A 10,519-nucleotide genomic window follows, 5' to 3' on the forward strand; every position below is an offset into this window, starting at 1 on the left:
GGCAGATGTGAGGCCAGCCTAATTTATGTCCAACTGTGAGCAAACTTCTTTTTTTTCTTTTTTGCTTCAAGCATTTCAATTGCAACTTCGTGTCAAGATTTGTTTAGGTGTAGACCTTTTTACACTGATTTTGCCTGAAACTTGATTAAATATTTCAGTCTCTGTACTCTGTGTTTTTTGGTTTTTGGTGCTTATTTTTGTGACTTTAGGAAGTTTTCTACTCAGATTGTGTTCTTTTTTTCTTTCTTAAAGATTCCGTTTATTTATTTGAGACAGAGAAAGAGAGAGAGAGAGAGAGGCCACAAGCAGGGGGGAGGGGCAAAGAGAGGGAGAAGCAGACTCCCCGCCGAGCAGGGAACCCAATGCAGAGCTTTTTTTTTTTCTTTTTAAAGATTTTATTTATTTATTCGACAGAGATAGAGACAGCCAGAGAGAGAGGGAACACAAGCAGGGGGAGTGGGAGAGGAAGAAGCAGGCTCATAGCCGAAGAGCCTGATATGGGGCTCGATCCCATAACGCCGGGATCACGCCCTGAGCCGGAGGCAGACGCTTAACCGCTGTGCCACCCAGGCGCCCCCCTAATGCAGAGCTTGATCCAACTCAGCCACCCAGGTGCCCCTTGGATTGTGTTTATTTTATTTATTGATTGTTTATTAATTCCCATTTCACCTGGTCCTTTTTTGTTTTTAGAGATTTATTTATTAGAGAGAGAGAGAGATGGGGGAAGGGAACTAGGGAGAAGAGAATCTTAAGCAGGCTCCAGTCTGAGCGCTGAGTCCGATGCAGGGCTCAATCTCACAACCCTGAGATCGGGACCTGAGCCAAAACCAAGAGTTGGACGCTTAACCGACTATGCCACCCAGGCACCCCTCACCTGGTCCTTTTTTAAAAAAAACTTAAAGTAGAGAATCTGTGTAATAGATCTCTGTTCTCTGATGTATGTATGTATGTATGTATGTATCTTCTCTATCGTTTTTTGCCTCTGGCCTTTTCTTCTGCATTCAGACTTGAGTATCTCAAACCTGTGTTTGACTGCTGTATTTACGTGATGGATTCATTCTGTTCTTTATTACCTCAAATATTTTTTCTGTGTAATAAAGTGATGTGGCCCAACATGCTGGTTGTACAAACCCCGTGATTCTGACCAAAGCTCAGTCATTGATGGGGGAAGAAGGGTCTTTCACTAGTAAGCACATTTAAGCAGACTCTATTTCATGAGGTAAAACTTGGGTAGGTTTTATTGTTTTTAAGTCTCAGTCCATCTGCCTTATACATGGTGAGAAGTCCTATAAGTGTGATCATTCTTTGCCCATTAATCTTATGTTTTAGTGTTGTTTTGAGTTTTTATGCATTTTAAAAGCCTTTTCATATGCATTTGAGTAGGGGGATTTGAGAGGCCTCCTCAAATCTGCTAGGCGAGTACCCTTTTTTGAATGCAATGTGAACTGTTTATTATTATTGTTAGTTTTTAAAGATTTATTTATTTATTTATTTGAGAGAGCTCCAGAGAGAGCACCAGTGGAGGGAGGGGCAAAGGGAGAGGGAGAAGCAGGCTTCTCGCTGAGTAGGGAGCCTGATACGGGGCTCGAGTCCAGGACCCTGAGCTCTTGACCTGAGCCGAAGGCAGTTGCTTAACTAACTGAGCCACCCAGACGACCCTGTTTATTATTGAAGTATAGTTGACATACACTGCTGTATTTATATTAGTTTCAGGTGCACAATATGGTGATTGGGCAACACTATAAATTTAGCTATGCTTAGCATGATAAGTGCAGTCACTATTTGTTACTATACAATGCCATTAATATTGACTATTCCCCATGCTGCACCTTTCATACCCGTGACTTATGCATGTGGAAATTAGTTCTTTTTAATCGCTTTCACCTATTTCAGCCACACCCCCTCCCTTCTTGCCACCACTAGTTTGTTGTCTGAATTTATGTTGTTTGTATTACGTATTATGTTGTCTGTTTCCAGTTTTGTTTCTTGGTTTGCAGGTACCATTATAAACCTGAGGTTCTTCACCTATCTTTGAATCCTTCCTGCTTCATCTAATTCCATTTTTTATTCTTACACTTCATCTTCCACTTCCATGATTTACTGAAATGTGAATTTATATACTGGGAGCTGTCTAAAATTTCTCCCTCGGTAATTTGCACGTTGAAATTTGAATACAAGAGTTCCATCCTTTTTCCTTCAGAATTTTCACAGGCAGATACAATGATTATTCATTTTCTCAGTTCCCATATTTTAAGTTTCATGAGGGTAAGGACTGTGTCTTTGTTTTTGTTTTATTTTTTTAAAGATTTTATTTATTTATTTATTTGACAGAGATAGAGACAGCCAGCAAGAGAGGGAACACAAGCAGGGGGAGTGGGAGAGGAAGAAGCAGGCTCATAGCAGAGGAGCCTGATGTAGGGCTCGATCCCATTACGCCGGGATCACGCTCTGAGCCAAAAGCAGACGCTTAACGACTGCGCCACCCAGGTGCCCCAAGGACCGTGTCTTTGTAACTGAAGAATAATTGACATACAATATGGTATGAGTTTCAAGTATACAACGTAGTGATCTGATATTTATATACATTATGAAATGACCACCACCGTAAGTCTAGTTACCACCTTGCCATCATACAAAGTTGTTACACTATTATCGACTCTAGGGACTGTGTTTTGTTCATTGCTGTATCCCCATCCTATAGCACCATCCATGTTATATAGTAACATAGAAGAGCCAGTATAAACTTGCCATCACTTGGGGTGCTTTGGTGGCTAAATTGGTTAAGCCCCTGACTCTTTGATTTTGGCTCATGTCCTGATCTTGGGGGTTGTGAAATCAAGCTCCTAGTCCATCTCTGCGAGTTCATCTCTATACTCGGCAGGGAGTCTGCCTGGCCTTCTCCCTCTGCTCCTCCCCCTGCTCGGTCTCTCTCTCTCTTTCTCTCAAATAAATAAATAAATAAATAAAATCTTCAAAAAATATTAAATTGCCAGCACTAGCTTTCCTGGCTGCAGTGGTCAGTGACAGTACAGGTGTCCAATTTTGTCCAATATACGTGGGATATGTAGCAATAGTGAGGAATACACCACAGGTATATTAAGCTAGTGAAATATATTTATAAAAGGGAGATAATTATAATTGCCATCCAGGTAAGTAGTTAATCCCATTATGCCTAATTCTGCAGCATGCTATTCTCAATAGCAGATTTCTGTAGACATGTTTTATAAAGTGAACTAGAATTAACTTTATGAATAATAGGTTCGTGTCTGGAAAATTTCTTTCCCCGACATTCCTACATGTTAATTGTAATACCACCAGTAAAAATAAATAAAACTGATCTAAGTGAAGAACTGTTGGTATATATGCCTATTTGATCTTTGTTCAGAGGAAGATGCTATTTAACTGATTAGGGAATTAATGAAGCATTCTTCCTGAAAAGAGGTGTTAATTGGTGATAATTCTCAGAAAGTGCTCTAAAATTTAACAGCTTGAAACCCAACATTACCCCGTGCATCATCAAGTATGTTTCACAAAGTCTTGTGTGATACCAAAATAAGGGTTACAGGGGCAGAAAAACCAAAGTTGGAATGGCCATGAGTAATAATGATATAAGAAAATATTTTTATAAAACCTGCTCCCTTGAGAGCATTTCAGAAGCATTGACATTCCTCTCACCAGATTTTCCACCATCCGTTAGAAACAGTTGAAATTCAGAGAGCCTGTGATTTACTTGATATCCTGTATTAGAACTCCACATGGAACTCAGGATTTCCAATTCCCATTCAGAGTTCTATCATTAAATTACAAAATTACCTAACAAATGAAAAATAGTAGCTACATCACAATGTAACGGTTACATTTTTGCTAATTGGATGAGTAAAATAAATGCACTATAAATATTTACATCTGATTTGGATTTGTCGTAGAACCCCCAGCAGCTGTTAATTTGTTAGGATTTAGTTAGACCCTACATCATCCGACCTCAGAAGTATTTCCTTTTGTCTTTCAGATACCATCATAAATTTCATTCCACCACTAGTGAAGGACATTATTTTGAAAATTGATAGTAGAACTTAGGCTGATTCAATTGGTTTTTCTTAAGGTATAACTGGCAAGGAAGCCCTAGGAGTCTATCCATTTATTACATGATTTAAGTACATTTATAGAAAGGTTCTGGAATTGTAAGATTTTATTGAAATGCAAAGAAAACGGGCCAAATTAGATTTTGATTCAAGTCACAACTTCACCATCTAGAATGTGTGGTGTTGGTTAAGTTACTTACTCTTTTTCAGTTAGATTTTTCATCCGTAGCATGTTAATAGTACCTATTTCATAAAATTGTCGTAGAGGATTAGATATTACAATAAAGGAAGAGCACTTAGCACAGTGACTGGTATATAGTCCTCAATAAGTGGTAGCTATTATATGGAAAGGGAGAATTGTTCCCATTTTCTTCTGTAACTTGAATAGTATTGAGACCCTGGCTAGTAATGGAGGCTCAGAAACATTAAGGTTCTTGTAAAGATGAAAGTTTTTAAGCATTTTCCTATTCATAATGAATCTACATATTGAATTTTATCCACATTGGGGAAACAATAGAGTCTTTGTTCTAAAACAATGGAGTCTTTGTTCTATTGTCAAATCATATTGTAGGAGTTCAAGTGGTCTTTCACAAAGATGGCACCAATGGTGAAGAAGGACGCTCCTGGCCCTCTGAGAGCCAAAGCGGAGGCTTTGAAGGCCAAGAAAGTGGTGCTGAAAGGCATCCACAGTCACACACAAGGGAAGATCCACACATCACCTACATTCGGACACTTTGTCTCAGAAGGCAGCCCTAATATACTTGAAAGAGCACCCCCAGGAGGAACAAGCTTGACCACTATGCCATCAAGTCCCCCCCCCCCCCACTCCTCATTCAACCATGAAGAAAACATAAGACATCACCACACTTGTGTTCATTGTGGATGTCAAGGCCAACAAGCACCGGATTAAACAGTCTGTGAGGAAGCTCTATGACATTGCTGTGGCCAAGGCCAACACCCTGATCAGGCCCGATGGAGAGAAGATGGTATATGTTTGACTGACTCCTGACTATGATGCTCTGGATGTTGCCGACAAAATCGGGATCATCTAAACTGAGTCCAGCTGGCTAAACCTGAATCTGATTGTTTTCACCATCAAAATAAAAAATGGTTTGTTGGGACAGGAATAATTTTATTCAAGTAACTTCAAAAACTCCATTAATCTGTGAGACTCAATTAAAGAGAAACTTTGAATCATGGAAGCCAAAAACCCTATGTTGTTTATGGAATACTCTTTCAAATATCCTTGTGCATTTCCTTTTAAAATTTGTACGACTTTTCCAGAATGTAGAGTATAGTGTTGATACTCCAAAATCATGACTTTGACTTATCTTTCATGGCAAACATCAAAGCAGAAAAAACATACTTCAGTGTTTTTATTGTGACAAGTTTTTGAAGTTCTTTGCAAGCATAACCCAGGACCTCATGGTTCAAAATGAAATTTTTAAAACTTTCTGAACAAACTAATTTTATTTGGGCCGTTTAAAAAAATTGCCTAGACTCATACACTTTTTTCCACTTGCAATAGTTCCATCTTCATAATCTAAGCCATCATCCTCCCTCATTTGGATCATTGTAATAAGCTCCGAGCTCATCTTCCTGCTTTGGCCTTATCAGCCTATAGTCAAATCTCCATCAAACTGTCAGAGGGATCCTTATGAAACAAATGGAAGCATATAAATTCCATCCAAATATCTTCAATATTTTTCCATCACCCTTAAAGTATAAACTCCATAACCCTTACTATGGCCTACAGGCTCTGAGTGATGAAAATCCTGATACTACAACTTTGTCTCCTTTCACTTGACCTTTTGAATATGCCAAGCTCTTTTCTGGCTTTAGACACTTTCAGAATGCTATTTCTTTTTAACTCCAGAACTCTTCTCATTCATTTACATATGTAACCATATTTATTGAGTGTCTACTGTGTATTAGGTATGATAGTAGTTGATGGAGATATGCTGGCCCTAGAGTGGGAGAATACCTGGCATTTTGGGGGAACAACTAGAGGGTCAGTGTAGCTGGAGCAGAGTGAGAAAGGGAGAGAATAGTAGGAAATGTAGTGAGAGAAATAAGTAATGTAGATAGGGAAGTACTATGCCATGTAGGACCTTGTTAGGTTATTTTACGAATTTTGGTTTTTGGGGGGCAACTGGGTGGATCAGTCAGGTAAGCATCTGACTCTTGGTTTCAGCTCAGGTCATGATCTTAGGGTCGTGAGATCGAGCCCAGCCTTGGGCTCTAGGCAGGATGTGGAGCCTGCTTAAGATTCTCCTCCCTTCCCCCTATTCCACCCTCTGCTTGCACTCTCTTTCTCTGTCTCTCTCTCCAAAAAAAAGTGGGGGTGTGAATTTTGGCTTTCACTCTCATTCAAGAGGGAGCCACTGGAGGATTTGGGGCAGAGAAGTTGCATAACACTATGGATTTCAAGTCTCAGTCTGGTTTCTCTGTAGAGAATGGGCTACATGGAGGCAAATGTGAAGGCAGGGGAAGTAGTTATTAGTAGAGCACAGAATTACAGGCCAAATAAGATGGTGGCTTAGACCAATGTAGGGGAAGTGGGGGTGGTTAGAAATAGTCAGCTTGCACCTGTATTTTGAAAGTAGAGGCAACTAGAACTTAGTATGGATAGGGTGTGAGATGTAAGATTTCAAAAAAGATTCAAGGGTGACTCCAGTATTTTGGTGAGCAATGTGAAGGACGGCGTCAACATCAACTCCTAACATTAAAACAGTAGTAGGAGTGGGTTTTGAATGAGGGATGATAATGAGATCAGTTTAGGACATTTTGAGTTACAGATGTTTGTATATAGATAGAGAGGAAGACCAAGAAACACACTTGTGACACTTCACTGTTGCAGCCTGGCGGAGAAAGAAGGAATTAACAGAGGGGACTGTAAAAAAGCTATGAGTGAGGCTGCAGGAAAACCAAGAAAGTGGAGTGTCCTGATAAGTGCAGAATGGATATCAAAGCACCAGGAAATGAACAACGGAGTTCAATGATAGTGATAGTTCATGAAACAGAAGCACCACAAAGTGAATGTTGGGTTAGCAACATGGAAGTCATGGGTGGTCTTGACAAAACAGTTTTTATAGACCAAGGTGAAAAGGTCAATTGGAATAGCTTTAAGAGTGATTGGAGAAACCCTCTCACACTCCCCTTGCTTGTGTTCCCTCTCTCACTGTCTCTCTCTGTCAAATAAATAAAATCTTAAAAAAAAGACTGATTGGAGAAAAAACAAATTAGAGACCATAGATACAAGTGATCATTTTACATACTTTTCTGAAAATGGGAACAGAGACCTGGAGCAGAGGCTGGTGACAAACTGGGAAAGAGTGAGGTGCTAATTTTAATAATGTGAGAAAGAGCACATCTTTAGGCTATTGGGGAAAGAAGGAACACTTGTTGATGTAGGGAAAGGAGTGTACAATTGCTGGAACCATGCAATGAAGGATGAGAAGAAATGGAATTACTTCCCATGAGAAAACAGGTTTTAAGAAGGAGCAGAGAAAATTCTTCTGTAACACAGACCTGAAGAGGAGTATATTGGTATAGCAGGAAGAAGGAAGGTAGAATTTTTTTTTTTAAATGATTTTATTTATTTTAAGAGCTCTTGGGCCAGTGAGCAAGGGGAGAAGTAGAGGGGAAGGGAGAGAGAATCTGAAGCTGACTCCAGGGCTGAGCATGGAGACCAATGCGGGGCTCGATCTCGTGACTCTGAGATCATGACCTGAGCAGAAAACCCAGAGTCAGACGCTTAACCTACTGAGGCACCCAGGTGGCTCAGGTGGAGTGGTTTTGATAGAATGCAGAAGTTCTCTTCTAATTTTGTTCTTCAAATTTCTTGGTGAAATAAGAAGCAAAGACATCAGGTAGAATGAGGATGAGAGTGAATTTGTTTAAAGTTTAGAGAGAAGAAAGAAGGTATAAAGTATTTAGGAGAATGGGAGACTGAATAGATGAGGGAAATGCAGTATGTTGGGTGGGTAGCATTAAGGGCCTGCTTGAGCAGTGGTTCTCAAGTGTGGTTCCATGACTAGCAGGGTGAGCTTTACCTGAGAATTTGTGAAAAATGCAAATTCTTGGGCCCCGTGCCAGACCTAGCAAATATGTAACCCTGGGAGAGGGGCCCAGAAATTTGTGTTTTAATAAGCCCTCCAGGACATTCTTCTGCACACGAAAGCTTGGGGCCACTGGATTAGAGGATTAAGTCCTTGAAGTTAAATTGAGACCAGTCCATATGGTTTTTCATTTTTCTCCAGACATGTTCAGAGTGATGGTATAGGAGGGCTCAGGTGGAGGCTTGTTTTAACCAAGGCTGTGGTTTCACCAAGCAACTCAGTTAAAGTGAAAGAAGGGTGAGAGAATTGAGAGTGGATGGAAGGAGACACTTAAATGATTGATTATAAAATTTAAATTGGAAAAGTAATAAAGGGAAAACATCAAAGGCATGAGGAAGAGTGGAAAAAGAGAAGGATCAGAGAATCCTGGTGGGACACTAGAAGTGAGCTGGAAAGGTAGGAGGAGGTGGCCATCAGAGGGTAAGGGATTAAATTGAGACTGTGGAGGCTTTACAGTTACTGCTCGTGGGAATGTCTGCAACAGAGCTAACCAACACAAGTATAATTGGATTCATAAAACCTAATTGTAAATTTTCTAGTACCCGACATTTAAACAATTTTTAATTTAAATATACAGTTATGATCATTTTAACATTAACAGATATAAAACTACTAATGAGCTATTTTACATTTTTTCATATTAAATTTTGGTAATCCGGTGTGTATTCCGCACTTAACAGTACATCTTGGTTTGGACTAGCCACATTTGAAACGGTAGCCACATGCGGCTAGACATACAGGACATTATGGGTCACAAGTATGATCATCAGGGAGAATACTGCAGTAAGTTGGTGGATAAATACCCTTGGAGAAAAGGAGGTTAAAGCTAGGGTGTTGGAAGAATTATCCTATATTTAGTGCATATTTAAGTTGCCCTAGATTAAGGCAGTAGTGCTGATGAGATTGTCAGTGAATCTCTATCTAAAATGAGTAGGGGAGGGGCTCCTGGGTGGCTCAGTCGGTTAAGTGTCTGATCAGCTCGGGTCATGATCCTGGGGTCCTGGGATTGAGCCCCATGTCCCTCATGCTCTGTCCCTGTCTGCTCATGCTCTGTCTCTTGCTTTCTCTCAAATAAGTGAATAAAATCTTTAATAAATAAAATAAAATGAGTAGGGGAGGAGATGGCAGCAACACTGAGAGACTGTGGGCATTGTAATAGGATAACGTTAAGTACAAAGCTGCATTATGTGAGATAGAGGAAGAACGACCTGGAAGCAGAGATGCGGAACAGGGAGGACACCTACTCCACTTCCAGGCCCAGTGGTAGGATAGGTGTGGAAGAAGAAACAGCCATCACTTGAAAAGTCTGCAGCAGTGTCCTCAGAGGAAGGAAAAAGTCAAGGATGAGATTGAGTGTACACACATAGGACATTCTGGTGCTGATGGACCAGGAGTTGCAGAAGGCTCAGTGGGTGGGTTTCAGATGTTAAGGCAAAGTTAACAATAAAGACAAAACAGAGAGTGTACAAGACTTCATGGGGATTAGAGTGTGTAAGATTAGGGGAGCTAGAAGCCTAGGGTTTCTTGCAGTGACTGACATAAGTGAGGGAAGGGACTCAATGAAATTGAGTGGATTCGGGGCACGTGAGTGTGGGTTCCAAGGTATAGGGAAGCATGGGTATCTGGGGTTATCTCTTGGTCCATGAAGGTGAAAAGGTTACATTGTGCAAGGCTCACCTTGTACCCCTGTCCAGGGAAAAGTAGACAGAATTACATTGATGGAATTGAGGCTGTCTAGGAAGGTGAGGTGTTATTCCTGTTGTGTGGGCCCCAACTTGACCTTGACCTTGACCTTTGGTAATGAATGGGTCGAAGGCCCAGCATAACATGATTTTATTCACACTGAAGATAGACCTGCGGCGCCTGGGTGGCTCAGTCGTTAAGCGTCTGCCTTCTGCTCAGGGCGTGATCCCGGTGTTATGGGATCGAGCCCCACATCAGGCTCCTCCGTTGGAAGCCTGCTTCTTCCTCTCCCACTCCCCGTGCTTGTGTTCCCTCTCTCGCTGGCTGTCTCTCTCTCTGTCAAATAAATAAGTAAAATCTTTTAAAAAAAAAAAGATAGACCGAATGAGGGAATTAAAAGTGAAAAATGGAATGCCTATAAATTATTCACTAGCTATATAGATAAAGAACTAAATTAAATAAGGGTCCCAATAGTAAGGGATGGTAGCATGTTAATTTAGATTTCTTTTGGGAGTTTAATTTTGTTGGCAGCCGACTTCCAGATTTTAAAAGATGATACTGGCCTTCTTCATTTTATGTTATATATCTGTGTTAATTAGAACAACAGCTTACCCAAGAATGCTCGAAATCATT

At 40.5% G+C, this 10,519-nt stretch overlaps 1 pseudogene; it reads left to right on the plus strand.

The window, feature by feature from the left end:
• The first annotated feature begins 4,677 nt into the window (after window positions 1-4,677).
• LOC130544501 (60S ribosomal protein L23a-like) lies at window positions 4,678-5,134 on the plus strand (annotated as a pseudogene).
• The last annotated feature ends 5,385 nt before the right edge of the window (window positions 5,135-10,519 follow it).

The sequence above is a fragment of the Ursus arctos genome, chromosome X, assembly GCF_023065955.2.
Source record: "Ursus arctos isolate Adak ecotype North America chromosome X, UrsArc2.0, whole genome shotgun sequence".
Lineage (NCBI taxonomy): Eukaryota > Metazoa > Chordata > Mammalia > Carnivora > Ursidae > Ursus > Ursus arctos.